The sequence below is a fragment of the Hordeum vulgare genome, chromosome 7H (genome assembly GCF_904849725.1).
Source record: "Hordeum vulgare subsp. vulgare chromosome 7H, MorexV3_pseudomolecules_assembly, whole genome shotgun sequence".
NCBI classification, from domain to species: domain Eukaryota; kingdom Viridiplantae; phylum Streptophyta; class Magnoliopsida; order Poales; family Poaceae; genus Hordeum; species Hordeum vulgare.
In genome coordinates this window covers 262,713,349-262,735,065 of record NC_058524.1, presented here as the reverse complement: position 1 = coordinate 262,735,065, position 21,717 = coordinate 262,713,349, and positions in this window count along the sequence as shown.

Sequence of the window (21,717 nt, the reverse complement as noted above, 5' to 3'; positions counted from 1 at the left end):
AGTCCCCGTGGCTCACAGATTACTATAAACACCAACAGGTATAGGTACGCCTGACGCAGGAGATCCTGATGACAGCCAGCTGAAGTGGGAGTTCGATGAGGACTCTGGAAGACTGTACGTGACGTACCGAAGGACTGAGGCCGTGGTCGTGATTGTGGGGCCAACATGCGGGATTTCATAGTTTTACTTGTTTTCATGTTGTCCGTAGCTGGACTGAACTATGCTTTGCATAATGTGTGTCCAAAAGCTATATGCTATACTCTTATCAGATGGCAAGTGTATGCCCTACTTGTCACTCTTTCAGTTATGTAATGTTATGATTATCTCGCTTGCGAAATGTTTAGATGCGTCCCTTTCCCTTTTGAGGCCTCGCCCCCAAAATAGGAAAGGGCCGCAACTTAGTCGTTACAGTCCGGGAGTTGCATGATCGAATGGTCATAGGAACGGATACTTTGGCATGCAAAAAACAGTAGTAATCAACTGACACGATCATATGCTACATTTATAGTTTGGGTCTTGTCTATCACATCATTCTCCCAATGATGTGGTCCCATTATAAGATGACAACTCATGTCTATGGTCAGGAAACCTTGACCATATTTGATTAACGAGCTAGTCCTTAGAGGCTCACTAGGCACAGTGTGTTGTCTATGTACCCACACATGTATTTGAGTTTCCAATCAATACAATTGTAGCATGGGTAATAAACGATTATCATGAACAAGGAAATATAATAAAAACTAATTTATTATCGCCTCTAGGGCACATTTCCAACTGTCTCCCACTTGCACTAGATACAATAAGCTAGTTCACATTATCATGTGATTCACACCCAATGAGTTCTGCGGTTTGCTTGTGAGAGAGGTTTTTTGTCAACGGTTCTGAACCTTTCAGATCCGTGTGTGCTTTACAAATCTCTATGTCATACTGTAGATTCTACTACCACGCTCCATCTGGAACTATTCCAAAGGACCGCCCCATTATATGAATCAGGTTTGCAACTGATAGTCATTCATATTGGTGACAAAGCTTGAATCAACATAAACCTTTATGACGAACTCTTTTATCACCTCCATTATCGAGAAACATTTCCTTAGTCCTTAAGTTACTAAGGATAATTTTGACCGATATCCACTGATCGATTCCTGGATCACTCTTGTACCCCTTGACAGACTCATGGCAAGGCACACATCAGGTGCCGTACACATCATGTCATACTACAGAGCGTACGACTAAAGGCATAGGGGACGACCTTCGTCCTTTCTCTTTATTATGTCGTGGTCGAGATTTGAGTCTTACTCAAATTCACACCTTACAACACAGTCAAGAACTCTTTCTTTGACCGATCTATGTGAACTCCTTCAAAAACTTATCAAGGTATGTTATTCATTGAAAGATTTATCAAGCGTCTTGGTCTATCTCTATAGATCTTGATGCTTAGTGTTCAAGTAGCTTAATCTAGGTTATCCTTTAAAACTCATTTCAAACAACCCTATATGCTTTACAGAAATCCTACATCAGTTCCGATCAACAATATGTCAACTACATATACTTATTAGAAATTCTATAGCGCTCCCACTCACTTTCTTGGAAATACAAGTTTCTCACAAACTTTGTATAAACCCAAAAGCTTTGATCATCTCATCAAAGCGTATATTACGACTCCGAGATGCTTGCTCCAGTCCATAGAAGGATCGCTGGATCTTGCATACTTGTTAGCATCCTTGGGATTGACGAAACCTTCTGGTTGTATCACATGCAACCTTTCCTCAAGGAAACCCTCGAGGAAACAATGTTTTGACATCCATCTACAAGATTTTATCAACAAAAAATGCAGCAACTTCTAACATATTTGCAGTAGACTTTAGCATCGCTACGAGTGAAAAAGTCTCATCATAGTCAACTCCTTGAAATTGTAGGAAACCTATTTGCAACGAGTCGAGCTTTCTAAATGGTGACATTTACCATCATTGTTTGTCTTCCTTTTAAAGATCCATATGCACTTAATAGTCTTACAACCATCAAGTAGTTCTTCCAAAGTCCAGACTTTGTTTTCATACATGGACCCTATCTCGGATTTCATGGCCTCCAGCCCGTTATCGGAATCCAGGCCCACCATCGCTTCTCCATAGCTCGTAGGTTCATTCTTATCGAGCAACATGCCCTCCAAGACAGGATTACCGTACCACTCTCGAGTAGTACGTGTCCTTGTCAACCTACGTGGTTTAGTAGTAATTTGATTTGAAGCGTCATGATCACCATCATCAGCTTCCACTTCAACTGGTGTAGGCGCCATAGGAACATTTTCCTATGCCCTTATAATCTCTAGTTGAAGTGAAGGTTCAAAAACCTCATCAAGTTCCACAATCTTCCCACTCACTTCTTTCGAGAGAAACTCTTTCTCGAGAAAGGACCCATTTTCATCAACAAACCCTTTGCTTTCAGATCTGAGATAGGAGGTGTACCTGATGGGGATGTGTACCTAGGGTAGGGTCTTAGGCCTGACCTACATGCCCTACCTAAGGACACCACACTGGAAGAATTAAAGACTACAAAGAAGATTCCAACTGGAATCTTCTTTGGCGCATGAGTCACTCGACATTATATACACTCGGAGGTTTCTCCATCCACTCGACAGTTTCCTTTCACTAGAAGAAGCAGAAGCCAGTAGACCGCAGAAGAGAAGAAGCCACTCGAGGGAGGCCAACAGGCAGGCATTCAACTGGTTACCATAAGTAGCATTTATTGCATACATTATCAGTAATGTTCACCTGTATTACCATGATCAAACCCTTGGTTGCCGGGGATTGATGAGGGGAATCGCAGTCTATATAAGCCACAAGGGTTTGCACCCCGTGCAACTCACACTTTTCACACGATAGAAGATCCTAAGCACTGAGACGTTGGGCCGTTACCTCCATGAGAGGGGCCTGAACTCATACGTTCGTATGTACAAACTTGTCATAGCTAGGACTGTGCCCTCTCCTTATGTATCCCTAACATCTACTGTCATGCTTTTTCCCACGACAGTTGGCGCCCATCATGACCCAAACTATGAAAGTAGCATATGATCGTGTCAGTTTATTGCTACTGTTTTCTGCATGTCAATGTATCTATTCCTATGACCATGAGATCATGCAATTCCCGGACAGCGGAGGAATACCTTGTGTGTATCAAATGTCGCAATGTTACTGGGTGACTATAGAGGTGCTCTATAGGTACCTCCGAAGGTGTCTGTTGGGTTGGCATGGATCAAGACTAGGATTTGTCACTCCGTATGACGGAGAGGTATCTTAGGGACCACTCGGTAGTACAACATCACAACAAGCCTTGCAAGCAATGTGACTAAGGAGTTAGTCACGGGACCTTGTATTATGGAAGGAGTAAAGAGACTTGCCGGTAACAAGACTAAACTAGGTATGGAGATACCGACGATCGAATCTCGGGCAAGTCACATACCGAAGGACAAAGGGAACAACATACGGGATTAACTGAATCCTTGACATAGAGGTTCAACCGATAATGATCTTCGTAGAATATGTAGGAGCCAATATGGGCATCCAAGCCCCGCTATTGGTTATTGACCAGGGAGTGTCTCACGTCATGTCTGGATAGTTCTCGAACCCGCAGGGTCTGCACACTTAAGGTTCGGTGACATTTTAGTATAGTTGAGTTATAGGTGTTGGTGACCGAAGGTTGTTCGGAGTCCTGGATGAGATCCCGTACATCACTAAGAGCTCCGGAATGGTCCGGAGGTAAATATTGATATATAGGGACTCCTGTTTTGGTCATCGGAAAAGTTTCGGGCTCATCGGTAGTGTGTCGGGAGTGCGGGGAGGGTGCCGGGGGACCACCGGGAGGGGTGTGATGACCCAAGAGGCTTATGGGCTGTGATAGGAAGTGGACCAGCCCCTCGTGGGCTGGTCGAAGCCTCTCTCAAAAGCCCATGCGGCTAGGAGTGGAGATAAAAGGCAAAAGTCCTTTAAAAGGAAAGGAAGGAGGAGTCTTCCCAAAGTAGTCCACCTCCCTTGTGGGAAGGTGCACTCTTCCTTTAGGGTTCAGCCGACCCCTTCTCCTTGGAGTAGGTCCAAGGCTGCCTCCTCTCCCCTCCTCCTATATATACTAGAGGTATTGAGGTTTTTTTTGTACAACACAGAAATCAGCTACGACTGCCTCTCTCTCTCTAGATTTGTTTCTCCTCTAGACTAGTTCGGCAGTGCTTAGGCGAAGCCCTCCTGGATTAGTTCACCACCACCACCACCACACTGCCGTGCTGGAGAACTCATCTACCTCTCCGCCCCCTCTTGGTGGTTCAAGAAGGCGGGGATCGTCATCGAGCTGTACGTGTGCTGAATGCGGAGGTGTCGTCCGTTCGGCACTAGATTGGGATGTATCGTGATGGGATTGCGGGACGAATCATGATGATATCGCGGGATAGGCTGCGATTTGAATCAAGAAGATGTTCCACTACATCAACCGCATTATATACGCTTCCTCTTAGCGATCTACAAGGGTGTGTAGATTCACTCTCCCCTCTCGTAGATGATCATCACCATGGTTAGGTATTGTGTGTGCGTAGGAAAAAATGGTTTCCATGCAACGTTCCCCAACAGTGGTATCAGAGCTAGGTTCATGCGTAGATGATATCTCGGGTAGAACACAAAAGAGTTTGTGGGCGTTAATGTTCATTTTGCTGCCCTCCTTAGTCTTTTCTTGATTCAGCGGTATTGTTGGATTGAAGCGGCCCAGACCAACTTTACTCGTATGCTTACAAGAGACCGGTTTCATCAACAGACATGCAACTTGTTGCATCAAGATGACTGGTGGGTGTCTGTTTCTTCAACTTTAGTTGAATCGGATTTGACCGAGGCGGTCCATGGAGAAGGTTAAATAGCAATTTGCATATCACAGTTGTGGCTTTGCGTAAGTAAGATGCGATCATACTAGATACCCATAGCAGCCACGTAAAATATGCAACAACAAATTAGATGACGTCTAACTTGTTTTTGCAGGGTATGCTTGTGATGTGATATGGCCAATGACATGATATGATATATTGGATGTATGAGATGATCATGTTGTAAGAGTTAAATATCGACTTGCACGTCGATGCTACGGCAACTGGCAGGAGCCATAGGGTTGTCTTTAAATTTATTTTGCGCTTGGAGATGCTCTTGTTATATCGCTAGGTAGTAGCTTTGGTAGTAACAACATATATAGTGCGACAACCTCGATGGCAGCACGATGATGGAGATCATGGTGCAGCGCTAGTGATGATGGAGATCATGCCGGTGCTTTGGTGATGGAGATCAAGAAGCACAAGTTCATGGCCATATCATGTCACTTATGATTTGCATGTGATGTTAATCCTTTTATCCACCTTGTTTTGCTTAGGACGATGGTAGCATTATAAGGTGATCCCTCACTAAAATTTCAAGATAAAATTGTGTTCTCCCCGACTATGCACCGTTGTGACAGTTCGTTGTTTTGAGACACAAGGTGATGATCGGGTGTGATTGACTAAACGTTCACATACAATGGGTGCAAAACAGTTGCACACGCGGAACACTCGGGTTAAACTTGACGAGCCTAGCATGTAAACACATGGCCTCGGAACACAAGAGACCGAGAGTTTGAGCATGAATCATATAGTTGATATGATCAACATGCAGATGTTCACCATTGAAGCTAAACTCAACTCATGTGATGATCGGACTTGAGTTAGTGAATTTGGATCATGCGACACTCAAATGACTAGAGGGATGTCAATTTGAGTGGGAGTTAATAAGTAATATGATTAATTGAACTCATTATCAAGAACATAGTCAAAAGGTCTTTGCAAATTATGTTGTAGCTTGCGCTGTAGCTCTACTGTTTTCAATATGTTCTTAGAGAAAATTTAGTTGAAAGATGATAGTAGCAATTATGCGGACTAGGTCCGTAAACTGAGGATTGTCCTCATTGCTACATAGAAGGCTTATGTCTTTAATGCACCGCTCGGTGTGCTGAACCCCGAACACCGTCTGTCGATGTTGCGAACATCTGACATACGCATTTTTTATGACTACGTGATAGTTTAGTGTGTAATACTGAACAACTTAGAATTGAGGCGCCAAAGATGTTTTGAACGTGACAGAACATAGGAGATGTTCCAAGGGGTGAAATTGGGTTTTCAGGCTGGTGCCCACGTCAAGAGGTACGAGACCTCTGACAAGTTTTTGGCCCGTGAAGTAAGGGAGAAAAGCTTAATCGTTGAGCATGTGCTCAGATTGTCTGAGTACTATAATCGCTTGAATCGAGTGGGAGTTGATCTTCCAGATAGGATAGTGATGGTTCTCCAAAGTCACTTCCACCAAGCTACTAGAGCTTCGTGATGAACTATAACATATCAGGGATATATATGATGATCCTTGAGCTATTCGTGATGTTTGACACCGCGAAAGTAGAAATCAAAAAGGAGCATCAATTGTTGATGGTTAGTAAAACCACTTGTTTCAAGAAGGGCAAGGGAAAGAAGGGATACTTCATGAAACGGCAAACCAGTTGCTGCTCGAGTGAAGAGACCCAACGTTGAACCCAAACCCGAGACAAAGTGCTTCTGTAATGAGGGGAACAGTCACTGAAGAGGAACTACCCTAGATACTTGGTAGATGAGAATGCTGACAAAGTCGACGAAAGTATATTGGATATACATGATATTGATGTGTACTTTACTAGTACTCCTCGTAGCACCAGGCTAATAGATACCGGTTTGGTTGCTAAGTGTTAGTAACTCAAAATAAAAGTTACGGAATAAACGGACACTAGCTAAAGGCGAGGTCACGATATGTGTTGGAAGTATTTCCAAGGTTGATGTGATCAAACATCGCACGCTCCCTGTGGCATCAAGATTAGTGTTAAACCTAAATAATTTTATTTGGTGTTTGCGTTGAGCATAGACATGATTAGATTGTGTTTGTCGCAATACGGTTATTCATTTAAAGAGAATAATGGTTACTCTCTATATTTGAATAATATCTTCAATGGTCTTGCACCTAAAATGAATGGTTTATTGAATTTTGATAGTAGTGATACACATGTTCATAATATTGATGCCAAAAGATATAAAGTAGTAATGATAGTACCACTTACTTATGGCACTGCCACTTGAGTCATATTGGTATAAAACGCACGAAGAAGCTCCATGCTGATGGATCTTTGGCCTCACTCGTTTTTGAAAAGTTTGAGACATGCGAACCATGTCTATTGGTATAAACGCATGAAGAAACTCCATGCAGATGGATCCTTTGGACTCACTTGATTTTGAATCACTTGAGACATGCAAATCATACCACATGGGCAAGATGACTGAAGGCCTCGTTTTCAAGTGAGATGGAATAAGAAAGTAATTTGTTTGAAGTAATATATTTTGATGTCTGTAGTCCAAAGAGTGCCGAGGCACTCAGTGGTATCGTTATGTTCTTACTTCACAGATTATTTGAGTAGATACTAGTATATTTACTTGATGAAACACAAGTCTGAATTATTGAAAGGTTCAAGTAATTTCAGAGTGAAGCTGAATATCGTCGTGACAAGAGGATAAGATGTCTATGATATGATCATAGAGATGAATATCGTAGTTGCGAGTTTGGTACACAATTAAGACATTGTGGAAATTGTTTCACAGCTAATGCCACCTAGAACACCATAGTGTGATGGTGTGTCCGAACGTCATAGCTGTGCCCTATTGGATGTGGTGCATACTATGATGTCTCTTATTGAATTACCACTATCTTTTTGGGTTAGGCATTAGCCGCATTCACTTTAAATACGGCACCACGTAATTGCGTTGAGATAACACCATATGAACTATGGTTTGGAGAAACCTAAGTTGTCACTTCTTAAAAGTTTGGGGCTGCGATGCTTATGTGAAAAAGTTTCAGTGTGACAAGCTCGAACTCAAAGCGGATAAATGCGTCTTCATAGGACACCCAAAAAAGTTGGTATACCTCCTATCTTAGATCCAAAATCAAAGTGTTTGTTTCTAGAAACGGGTCATTTCTCAAGAAAAAGTTTCTCTCAAAAGAATTGAGTGGGAGGATGGTGGAACTTGATGAGGTTATTGAACCGTCACTTCAACCAGTGTGTAGCAGGGCACCGGAAGTTGTTCCTATGGCACCTACACCAATTGAAGTGGAATCTTATGATAGTGATCATGAAGCTTCAGGATCAAGTTACTACAAACCTCATAGGTCGACAAGGTCATACTGCTCCAGAGTGGTACGATAACCCTGTCTTGGAGGTCATGTTGTTGGACAACAATGAACCTACGATCTACAGATAAGCGATGGTGGGCCCGAATTTCGAAAAATGATTGGAGGCCATGAAATCCAAGAGAGGATCCATGTATGAAAACAAAGTAGACTTTGGAAGAACTACTTGATAGTTGTAAGACTGTTAAGTACAGATGGATCTTTAAAAGGAAGACAAACGATGATGGTGAAAAGTCACCATTAAGAAAGCTTGACTTGTCGCAAAGATGTTTTTGACAAGTTCAAAGAGTTGAGTATGATGAGACTTTCTCACTCATAGCGATGCTAAAAGTCTGTTGGAGTTATGTTAAGACTTGCTGCATTATTTATGAAATCTTGCAGATAGGATGTCAAAACATTGTTTCCTCGACGATTTCCTTGAGGAAAGGTTGTATGTGATACAACCAGAAGGTTTTGTCGATCCTAAGGATGCTAACAAGTATGGAAGCTCCAGCGATCCTTCTATGGACTCGGCAAGCATCTCGGAGTTGGAATATACGCTTTGATGAGATGATCAAAGTTTTTGGGTTTATACAAGGTTTGGGAGAAACTTGTATTTCCAGAGAAGTGAGTGGGAGAACTATAGAATTTCTGGTTAGTATATGTGAGTGACATATATTTGATCGGAAATAATGTAGAATTTCTGGAAAGCATAAAGGGTTGTTTGAAAGGAGTTTTCAAAGGAAAACCTGGATAGAGCTGCTTGGACATTGAGCATCAAGATCTATAGAGATAGATCAAAGCGCTTAATAGAACTTTCAATGAAATACATGCCTTGACAAGTTTTTGAAGGAGTTCAAAATAGATCGGCAAAGAAGGAGTTCTTGGCTATGTTGAAAGGTGCGAATTGGAGTAAGACTCAAAGCCCGACAACGACAGAAGAAAGAGAAATGATGAAGGTCATGTTGGAAATATGCCCTAGAGGCAATAATAAATTAGTTATTATTATATTTCTTAGTTCATGATAATCGTTTAGTATCCATGCTATAATTGTATTGATTGGAAACACAATACTTGTGTGGATACATAGACAAAACACTGTCCCTAGTAAGCCTCTAGTTGACTAGCTCGTTAATCAAAGATGGTCAAGGTTTCCTGGCCATAGGCAAGTGTTGTCACTTGATAACGGGATCACATCATTAGGAGAATCATGTGATGGACTAGACCCAAACTAATAGACGTAGCATGTTGATCGTGTCATTTTGTTGCTACTGTTTTCTGCGTGTCAAGTATTTATTCCTATGACCATGAGATCATATAACTCACTGACACCGGAGGAATGCTTTGTGTGTATCAAACGTCGCAACGTAACTGGGTGACTATAAAGATGCTCTACAGGTATCTCCGAAGGTGTTAGTTGAGTTAGTATGGATCAAGACTGGGATTTGTCACTCCGTGTGAACGGAGAGGTATCTCGGGGCCCACTCGGTAATACAACATCACACACAAGCCTTGCAAGCAATGTAACTTAGTGTAAGTTGCGGGATCTTGTATTACGGAACGAGTAAAGAGACTTGCCAGTAAACGAGATTGAAATAGGTATACGGATACTGACGATCGAATCTCGGGCAAGTAACATACCGAAGGACAAAGGGAATGACATACGGGATTATATGAATCCTTGGCACTGAGGTTCAAACGATAAGATCTTCGTAGAATATGTAGGATCCAATATGGGCATCCAGGTCCCGCTATTGGATATTGACCGAGGAGTCTCTCGGGTCATGTCTACATAGTTCTCGAACCCGCAGGGTCTGCACACTTAAGGTTCGACGTTGTTTTATGCGTATTTGAGTTATATGGTTGGTTACCGAATGTTGTTCGGAGTCCCGGATGAGATCACGGACGTCACGAGGGTTTCCGGAATGGTCCGGAAACAAAGATTGATATATAGGATGACCTCATTTGGTTACCGGAAGGTTTTCGTGCATTACCGGAAAAGTTTCGGGCTCATCGGTAGTGTACCGGGAGTGCTGGGAGGGGTGCCGGGGACCATCGGGAGGGGTGTCACGCCCCAAGGGGTCTCATGGGCTATGGGAAGAGATAAACCAGCCCCTAGTGGGCTGGAATAAGTTCCCACTAAGGCCCATAAGGTTTGAGAAGGAAAAAACACAAGGTGGAAAGAGTTTCCAAGTGGGAAGGTGGAATCCTACTCCAAGTAGGATTGGAGTAGGACTCCTCCACCTCCAATTTCGGCAAAACCTTTAGGTTTTGAGGCTGCCTCCTCCCCTCCCTCCCACCTATATATACGGAGGTTTTAGGGCTGATTTGAGACGACTTTTCCACGGCAGCCCGACCACATACCTCCACAGTTTTTCCTCTAGATCGCGTTTCTGCGGAGCTCGGGCGGAGCCCTGCTGAGACAAGGTCATCACCAACCTCCGGAGCGCCGTCACGCTGCCGGAGAACTCTTCTACCTCTCCGTCTCTCTTGCTGGATCAAGAAGGCCGAGATCATCGTCGAGCTGTACGTGTGCTGAACGCGGAGGTGCCGTCCGTTCGGCACTAGATCGTGGGACTGATCGCGGGATTGTTCGCGGGGCGGATCGAGGGACGTGAGGACGTTCCACTACATCAACCGCGTTCACTAACGCTTCCGCTGTACGATCTACAAGGGTACGTAGATCACTCATCCCCTCTCGTAGATGGACATCACCATGATAGGTCTTCGTGCGCGTAGGAAATTTTTTGTTTCCCATGCGACGTTCCCCAACAGTGGCATCATGAGCTAGGTTCATGCGCAGATGTCTTCTCGAGTAGAACACGAAAGTTTTTGTGGGCGGTGATGTGCGTTTTGCTGCCCTCCTTAGTCTTTTCTTGATTCCGCGGTATTGTTGGATTGAAGCGGCTTGGACCGACATTACTCGTACGCTTACGAGAGACTGGTTTCATCGTTACGAGTAACCCCGTTGCTCAAAGATGACTGGCAAGTGTCGGTTTCTCCAACTTTAGTTGAATCGGATTTGACCGAGGAGGTCCTTGGATGAGGTTAAATAGCAACTCATATATCTCCGTTGTGGTGTTTGCGTAAGTAAGATGCGATCCTACTAGATACCCATGGTCACCACGTAAAACATGCAACAACAAAATTGGAGGACGTCTAACTTGTTTTTGCAGGGTATGCTTGTGATGTGATATGGCCAATGATGTGATGTGATATATTGGATGTATGAGATGATCATGTTGTGATAGAAATATCGACTTGCACGTCGATGGTACGGCAACCGGCAGGAGCCATAGGGTTGTCTTTATAACTAACGTTTGTGCTTGCAGATGCGTTTACTATTTTGCTAGGATGTAGCTTTAGTAGTAATAGCATGAGTAGCACGACAACCCCGATGGCGACACGTTGATGGAGATCATGATGATGGAGATCATGGTGTGACGCCGGTGACAAGAAGATCGTGCCGGTGCTTTGGTGATGGAGATCAAGAAGCACATGATGATGGCCATATCATGTCACTTACGAATTGCATGTGATGTTAATACTTTTATGCACCTTATTTTGCTTAGAACGACGGTAGCATTATGAGGTGATCTCTTACTAAAATTTCAAGATGAAATTGTGTTCTCCCCGACTGTGCACCGTTGCGACAGTTCGTCGTTTCGAGACACCACGTGATGATCGGGTGTGATAGACTCAACGTTCACATACAACGGGTGCAAAACAGTTGCACACGCAGAACACTCGGGTTAAGCTTGACGAGCCTAGCATGTGCAGACATGGCCTCGGAACACATGAGACCGAAAGGTCGAGCATGAATCGTATAGTTGATATGATTAGCATAGAGATGCTTACCACTGAAACTATTCTCGACTCACGTGATGATCGGACTTGAGATAGTGGATTTGGATCATGTACCACTCAAATGACTAGAGAGATGTACTTTTTGAGTGGGAGTTCTTAAGTAATATGATTAATTGAACTGATTGTCATGAACATAGTCTAATGGTCTTTGCGAATTACGATGTAGCTTGCGCTATAGCTCTACTGTTTTTATATGTTCCTAGAGAAAATTTAGTTGAAAATTGATAGTAGCAAACTTTGCAGACTGAGTCTGTAAAACCGAGGATTGTCCTCGTTGCTACGCAGAAGGCTTATGTCCTTAATGCACCACTCGGTGTGCTGCACCTCAAGCGTCGTCTGTGGATGCTATGAACATCCGACATACACGTTGTTGATGACTACACGATAGTTCAGTGCAAAATACTTAATGGCTTAGAAGCAAGGCGCCGAAAACGTTGTAAAACGTCACGGAACATAAGTGATGTTCTAAAGAGATGAAATTGTGATTTCATGCTTGTGCCCTTGTTAAGAGGTACGAGACCTCCAACAAGATTCTTTGTCCACAAAGTAAAGGAGAAAAGCTCAATCGTTGAGCGTGTGCTCAGATTGTCTGAGTACGACAATCACTTGAATCAAGTGGGAGTTAATCTTCCAAATGAGATAGTGATGGTTCTCCAAAGTCACTGCCACCAAGCTGTGAGAGCTTCGTGATGAACTATAACATATCAAGGATAGATACAATGATCCTTGAGCGATTCGCGATGTTTTACACTGCGAAAGTAGAAATCAAGAAGGAGCGTCAATAGTTGATGGTTTGTAAAACCACTAAGTTTCAAGAAAGGCAAGGGCTAGAAGGGATACTTCGTGAAACGGCAAAACAGTTGCTGCACTAATGAAGAGACCCAAGATTAAACCCGAACCCGAGACTAAGTGCTTCTGTAATGAGGGGAACATTCACTGAGGCGGAGCAACTCTAGATACTTGGTAGATAAGAAGGCTGGCAAAAGTCGAAAGAAGTGTATTTGATATACATGATGTTGATGTGTACTTTACTAGTACTCCTAGTAGCATGAGGGTATTGGATACCGGTTCGGTTGCTAAGTGATTAGTAACACGAAATGAAAGCTACGGCATAAACGGAGACTAGCTAAAGGCGAGGTGACGATACGTGTTGGAAGTGTTTCCAAGGTTGATATGATCAAACGTCGCACGCTCCCTCTACCATCGGGATTGGTGTTAAACCTAAATAATTGTTATTTGGTGCTTGCGTTAAGCATGAACATGATTGGATCGTGTTTATTGCAATACGATTATTCATTTAAGGAGAATAATGGTTACTCTATTTTCTTGAATATTCACCTTCAATGGTTTATTGAATCTCGATCGTAGTGTTACACATGTTCATGATATTGGTGCCAAAAGATACGAGTTAATGATGATAGTACCACTTACTTGTGGCACTGCCGCTTGAGTCATGTTAGTATAAATTGCATGAAGAAGCTCCATGCTGATGGATCTTTGTACTCACCTGATTTCGAATCACTAGTGACATGCAAATCATACCACATGAGCAAGGCCTTGTTTTCATTGAGATGAAATAAGATAGTAACTTGTTGGAAGGGATACATTTTGATGTATGCAGTCCAATGGGTGCTGAGGCACGTAGTGGATATCATTATGTTCTTACTTCACTGACGATTTGAGTAGATACAGGAGTATTTACTTAATGAATCACAAGTCTGAAATGTTGAAAAGTTCAATTCCGTTTCAGAGTGAAGTTCATCGTAACAAGAGGATAAACTATCTACGATATGATCATGGAAATGAATATCTGAGTTACGAGTTTTGGTACGCAGTTAAGACAATGTGGAAACTGTTTCGCAGTTCATGCCGCCTGGAACATCATAGTGTGATGATGTGTCTGAACGTCATAGCCACACACTATTTGGTATGGTGCATACTATGATGTCTCTTATCGAATTACCACTATCGTTTATGGGTTATGCATTAGAGACAACCGCACTCACTTTAAATAGGGCACCGCGTATTTCCGTTGAGATGACACAGTATAGACTGAGGTTTAGAGAAATCTAAACTGTCGTTTCTTGAAAGTTTGGGGCTTCGACACTTATGTGAAAAAGTTTCAGTCTGATAAGCTCGAACCCAAAGCGGATAAATGCATCTTCATAGGATATCCAAAACAGTTGGGTACATCTCCTATCTCAGATCCGAAAGCAAAGTGTTTGTTTCTAGAAATGGATCCTTTCTCGAGGAAAGGTTTCTCTCGAAATAATTGAGTGGGAGGGTAGTAGAACTTGATGAGGTTATTGAACCATCACTTCAACCAGTGTGTAGCAGGGCGCAGGAAGTTGTTCATGTGGCGCCTACACCAATTGAAGTGGAAGCTGATGATGATGATCATTGAGCTTCGAATCAAGTTACTACAAACCTCGTAGGTCGACAAGGTCGCGTACTGCTGCAGAGTAGTACGGTAACCCTGTCTTGGAGGTCATGTTGCTGAGCAACAGTGAACCTACGAGTTATGGAGAAAGCGATGGTGGGCCCAGATTCTGACAAATGGCTGGAAGCCAAGAAATCCGAGAGAGGATCCATGTATGAAAACAAAGTGTAGACTTTGAAAGAACTACTTGATGGTCATAAGACTATTGAGTAAAGATGGATCTTTAAAGGAAGACAGACGATGATGGTGATAAGTCACTATTAAGAAAAAGCTCGACTTGTCGCAAAGATGTTTTCGACAAGATCAAACAGTTGACTATGATGAGACTTTCTCACTCATAGCGATGCTAAAGGTCTGTTAGAATTATGTTAGTTGTTGATGCATTATTTATGAAATATTGCACGTAGGATGTCAAAACATTGTTTTCTCGACGGTTTCCTTGAGAAAACATTGTATGTGATACAACCAGAAGGTTTCGTCGATCCTAAAGATACTAGCAAGTATGCAAGCTCCAGTGATCCTTCAATGGACTGGTGCAACCATCTCGGAGTTGGAATAAGCACTTTGATGAGATGATCAAAGATTTTGGGTGTGTACAAGGTTTATGAGAAACTTGTATTTCCAAAGAAGTGAGTGGGAGCACTATAGAATTTCTGATAGGTATAGGTGGGTGACATATTGTGGATCAGAAGTAATGTAGAATTTCTGTAAAGCATACAAGGTTGTTTGAAAGAAGTTTTCAAAGGAGTACCTGGATTATGCTACTTGAAGGTTGAGCATCAAAGATCTATGGAGATAGATCGAAAGCGCTTAATAGAAGTTTCAACAAGATGCATGCCTTGACAAGTTTTTGAAAGAGTTCAAAATAGACCAGCAAAGAAGGAGTTCTTGGTTGCGTTGTGAGGTGTGAATTTGAGTAAGACTCAAAACCCGACCACGGCAGAATAAAGAGAATAGATGAAGGTCGTCTTCTATGCCTTAGCCGTAGAATCTAAAGTATGCCATGCTGTGTACCGCACCTGAAGTGTGCCTTGACTCAAAGTATGTTGAGAGGTACAGAGAGTGATCCATGTTTGAATCACTAGCAGCGGTCAAAATTTATCCTTAGTAACAAATGGACTAAGGAATTTTTCTCGATTATGGAGGTGGTTAAAGAGTTCGTCGTAAAGGGTAACGTCGATGCAAGCTTTGACACTAATCTGAATAACTATGAGTAGTGAAACGGATTCATATAGTAGAGTGGATATTTGGAGCATTTCCGAATAGCACGTAGTAGCAGCATCTATAAGATGACATAAAGATTTGTAAAGAACGCACGGATCTGAAAGTTTCAGAACCGTTGACTAAAACCTCTCTCACAAGCAAGACATGATCAGACCCCATAACTATATGGGTGTTGGATTCGTTGGAATCACATGGTGATGTGAACTAGATTATTGACTCTAGTGCAAGTGGGAGACTGTTGGAAATATGCCCTAGAGGCAATAATAAATTAGTTATTATTATATTTCTTAGTTCATGATAATCGTTTATTATCCATGCTATAATTGTATTGATTGGAAACACAATACTTGGGTGGATACATAGACAAAACACTGTCCCTAGTAAGCCTCTAGTTGACTAGCTCGTTAATCAAAGATGGTCAAGGTTTCCTGGCCATAGGCAAGTGTTGTCACTTGATAACGGGATCACATCATTAGGAGAATCATGTGATGGACTAGACCCAAACTAATAGACGTAGCATGTTGATCCTGTCATTTTGTTGCTACTGTTTTCTGCGTGTCAAGTATTTATTCCTATGACCATGAGATCATATAACTCACTGACACCGGAGGAATGCTTTGTGTGTATCAAACGTCGCAACGTAACTGGGTGACTATAAAGATGCTCTACAGGTATCTCCGAAGGTGTTAGTTGAGTTAGTATGGATCAAGACTGGGATTTGTCACTCCGTGTGAACGGAGAGGTATCTCGGGGCCCACTCGGTAATACAACATCACACACAAGCCTTGCAAGCAATGTAACTTAGTGTAAGTTGCGGGATCTTGTATTACGGAACGAGTAAAGAGACTTGCCAGTAAACGAGATTGAAATAGGTATACGGATACTGACGATCGAATCTCGGGCAAGTAACATACCGAAGGACAAAGGGAATGACATACGGGATTATATGAATCCTTGGCACTGAGGTTCAAACGATAAGATCTTCGTAGAATATGTAGGATCCAATATGGGCATCCAGGTCCCGCTATTGGATATTGACCGAGGAGTCTCTCGGGTCATGTCTACATAGTTCTCGAACCCGCAGGGTCTGCACACTTAAGGTTCGACGTTGTTTTATGCGTATTTGAGTTATATGGTTGGTTACCGAATGTTGTTCGGAGTCCCGGATGAGATCACGGACGTCACGAGGGTTTCCGGAATGGTCCGGAAACGAAGATTGATATATAGGATGACCTCATTTGGTTACCGGAAGGTTTTCGTGCATTACCGGAAAAGTTTCGGGCTCATCGGTAGTGTACCGGGAGTGCCGGGAGGGGTGCCGGGGACTATCGGGAGGGGTGTCACGCCCCAAGGGGTCTCATGGGCTATGGGAAGAGATAAACCAGCCCCTAGTGGGCTGGAATAAGTTCCCACTAAGGCCCATAAGGTTTTGAGAAGGAAAAAACACAAGGTGGAAAGAGTTTCCAAGTGGGAAGGTGGAATCCTACTCCAAGTAGGATTGGAGTAGGACTCCTCCACCTCCAATTTCGGCCAAACCTTTAGGTTTTGAGGCTGCCTCCTCCCCTCCCTCCCACCTATATATACGGAGGTTTTAGGGCTGATTTGAGACGACTTTTCCACGGCAGCCCGACCACATACCTCCACGGTTTTTCCTCTAGATCGCGTTTCTGCGGAGCTCGGGCGGAGCCCTGCTGAGACAAGGTCATCACCAACCTCCGGAGCGCCGTCACGCTGCCGGAGAACTCTTCTACCTCTCCGTCTCTCTTGCTGGATCAAGAAGGCCGAGATCATCGTCGAGCTGTACGTGTGCTAAACGCGGAGGTGCCGTCCGTTCGGCACTAGATCGTGGGACTGATCGCGGGATTGTTCGCGGGGCGGATCGAGGGACGTGAGGACGTTCCACTACATCAACCGCGTTCACTAACGCTTCTGCTGTACGATCTACAAGGGTACGTAGATCACTCATCCCCTCTCGTAGATGGACATCACCATGATAGGTCTTCGTGCGCGTAGGAAATTTTTTGTTTCCCATGCGACGTTCCCCAACAGGTCATACCCTATGCTGTAGCCGTAGGCTCTAAACTATGCCATGCCGTGTACCACACGTGATGTGTGCCTTGCCATGAGTCTGTGAAGGGGTAGAAAAGGTGATCCAGGAATGGATTACTAGACATCGTTCAAAAGTTATCCTTAGTAACTAGTGGACTAAGGAATTTTCTCGAGTATGGAGGTGATAAAAGAGTTCTTCGTAAAGGGTTACGTTGATGCAAGCTTTGACACTAATACGGTTGACTCTGAGTAGTAAACCGGATTCGTATAGTGGATCTGTCATTTGGAATAGTTCCAAATGGCGCGTGGTAGGAGCATCTATAGGATGACATAGATATTTGTAACACACACATGGATATTAAAGGTTCAGAGCCGTTGACTAAAAACCTCTCTCACAAGCAAGATATGATCGAACCCTAGAACTATATGGGTGTTAGATTCATTACAATCACATAGTGATGTGAACTAGATTACTGACTCTAGTGCAAGTGGGAGACTGTTGGAAATATGCCCTAGAGGCAATAATAAATTGGTTAACATTATATTTCCTTGTTCATAATAATCGTTTATTATCCATGCTAGAATTGTATTGATTGGAAACTCAAATACAGGTATGGATACATACACAACACACTATCCCTAGTGGGCCTCTAGTTGACTAGCTCGTTGATCAAAGATGGTCAATGTTTCCTAGCCATAGACAAGTGTTGTCACTTGATAAACGGGATCACATCATTAGGAGAATGATGTGATGGACAAGACCCAAACTATGAAAGTAGCATATGACCGTGTCAGTTTATTACTACTATTTTGTGCATGTCAATATATCTATTCCTATGACCATGAGATCAGGCAACTCCCAGACACCGAAGGAATACCTTGTGTGTATCAAATGTCGCAACGTTACTGGGTGACTATAAAGGTGCTCTACAGGTATCTCCAAAGGTGTCTGTTGGGTTAGCATGTATCAAGACTGGGATTTGTCACTCCGTATGACAGAGAGGTATCTCAGGGCCCACTCGGTAATACGACATCACAACATGCCTTGCAAGAAATGTGATTGAGGAGTTAGTCACGGGATCTTGTATTACGGAACGAGTAAAGAGACTTGCCGGTAATGAGATTGAACTAGGTATGGAGATACCGACGATCGAATCTCGGGCAAGTAACGTACCGAAGGACAAAGGGAACAACATACGTGATTAACTAAATCCTTGACATAGAGGTTCAACCGATAGAGATCTTCGTAGAATATGCGGGACCCAATATGGGCATCCACACCCCACTATTGGTTAACGACCCGGGAGTGTCTCAGGTCATGTCTGCATAGTTCTCGAACCCGCATGATCTGCACACTTAAGGTTCAGTGACATTCCCGTATAGTTGAGTTATAGGTGTTGGTCACCGAAGGTTGTTTAGAGTCCCGAATGAGAACGTGGACATCATGAGGAGCTCCGGAATGGTCCAGAGGTAAATATTGATATATAGGAAGTCCTGTTTTGGTCACCGGAAAAGTTTCGGGCTCATCGATAGCGTATCGGGAGTGTCGGGAGGGTGCCGGGGGACCACCGGGAGGGGTGTGACGATCCAAGAGCCTTATGGGCTGTGAGGGGAGGTGGACCAGCCCCTGGTGGGCTGTCTGAAGCCTCTCTCAAAAGCCCATGCGGCTAGGAGCTGAGATAAAAGGCAAAAGTCCTTTAAAAGGAAAGGAAGGAGGAGTCCTCCCAAAGTAGTTCACCTCCCTTGTGGGAAGGTGTACTCTTCCTTTAGGGTTCTACCACCCGTTCTCCTTGGAGTAGGGGCCAAGGCTGACTCCTCTCCCCTCCTCCTATATATACTAGATGTATTGAGGGTTTTTTGTACAACACAGAAATCAGCCATGACTGCCTCTCTCTCTAGATTTGTTTCTCCTCTAGACTAGTTCGACAGTGCTTAGGCGAAGCCTTGGTGGATTAGTTCACCTCCACCACCACCACACCGCCGTGCTGGAGAACTCATCTACCTCTCCGCCCCCTCTTGCTGGTTCAAGAAGGCGGGGATCATCATCGAGCTGTACGTGTGCTGAACGCGGAGGTGCCGTCCGTTCAGCACTAGATCGGGATGGATCGTGATGGGATCACGGGACAATTCGTGATGAGATCGCGGGACGGGATGCGATTCGAATCACGAAGATGTTCCACTACATCAACCGCGTTACATACGCTTCAGCTTAGGGATCTACAATGGTATGTAGATTCACTCTCCCCTCTCGTAGATGATCATCACCATGGATAGGTATTGCGTGTGCATAGGAAATTTTTTGTTTTCCATGCAACGTTCCCCAACATAGTTGGCTCACAGCTCGGGGTCACCTCTGCACCGTAGAGGCGGAGGATACCGTGAAGATAAGTATAGAGATCAGGGGCGAGATCAGTTTGCTCCTCGTTATCACAGCGACGACCACTGCCGAGCGCTTACTCCCCCGCGGAGTGGTACATATGTGCCCCCGACACTATGATGATAGGCGCCCGTTCGGTGATGAGCGGAATCCTTGGTTCGATGCGAGTAATGTACTCGCGCAGAGGCGGATTGACAGGTGCAGGGCTGACAGAGATGGTTATGATAGAGATCATCTGTAACATCCCAAAATTATAAATTTTGGAATGCTAATATAATTATTAGATTGATTGTATGTTTGCTGAGTGACTGAAACTTGTGTGAGATTTGAAACTTTTCGAAAATTTTGAACGAGAGGGAATAACATGACTTTCCCCTTCTCCGATGAATTCAAATCAAAGCTTTTAAAAGCAACGAGAGAAGATGACATGACTTCTTCAACCAGAAAGAATTTGAACGGAGAATATTTGCGTTGAATTCTTTTTCCATTTTTCCATCGCGCGAGAAATGTGCGGAGAAAACTCTCTGCACGCAAGAGAGAGAGCGGAGGAAAATGACACTCCAAAAGTGCGGGAAAATCTCTGAAATAACTGAGCAAAGAAAACCCAAAATTCTTTTGCAAAAATAATTGCAAAAAGAAATAATAGCAAATTTGGGAATTTCTGAAAAAAAACATTTTTTTTCAAGTTTTTATTTTGGCTTTAAAAAATGTTATTCGGGTAGAGATTCTTTCTCTGATTTTTTTGATATATTATACCATATATTAATATTTTGATTTACTTTCTTTTTTGTCGTTTTTATTTTCTGTTTTGGAAAAACTTAGGGATTAGGAAGGTTATTTTTTTTCTTAACATCTCGCACCGAGCGTTTTTTTTTCTTAGCCTGGGCCATCTCCCCACTACGAGGGATCTCAGATCCCTTGAAATCGGGACCGACCCCAAGCCCTCTCCTCCCCCTCTCTCTGCCCAAGGGACCCACCCTGGCCGAGCCCCTCTCTCCACGTCGGTCTCCTTCCTCCCTCGTCTCTTTCTTCTCTGCCTGACCGAGCCCCTCCTCACCTCCAGGGATTCCTTCCCAGCACTCCCTCTCCTCCCTTAACTCTCCCTCCCTCCTCTCTCTGGCCCAAGGACCCCGCCACCCGAACCCTCTCCTCCCATGCCGGCACCTCTTCTTCTTCCTTCCTTTTCTGCACCCAACCGAAACCCACTCGAGCTGCTCCCGAGAAACCAGCGATTCCCTCCCCGAGTACTCCCTCTCCCTTCCTTAAGCTCCCTCCCCCATGGCCTATATAAGCACCCCAACCCTCCACCACCCCGTTCCCACCGTTTCCCCGAGCCGCCGCCGCCCCTAGCCACCTCGCCACTGCTGCCGCCGGAGCGAGCTTCTGCCACCTGCGGCACCGCCCTGGGAGCGCCCCTCCCCGAGCTCCCTCTTCCCCGAGCGCCTCCCCCCCGAGGAGGAGAAGCACCCCGCCGCCGCCGCCCCATCCCCACTGCCCCCGGAGCTCCCTCTTCCCCCTCGCCGGCGACA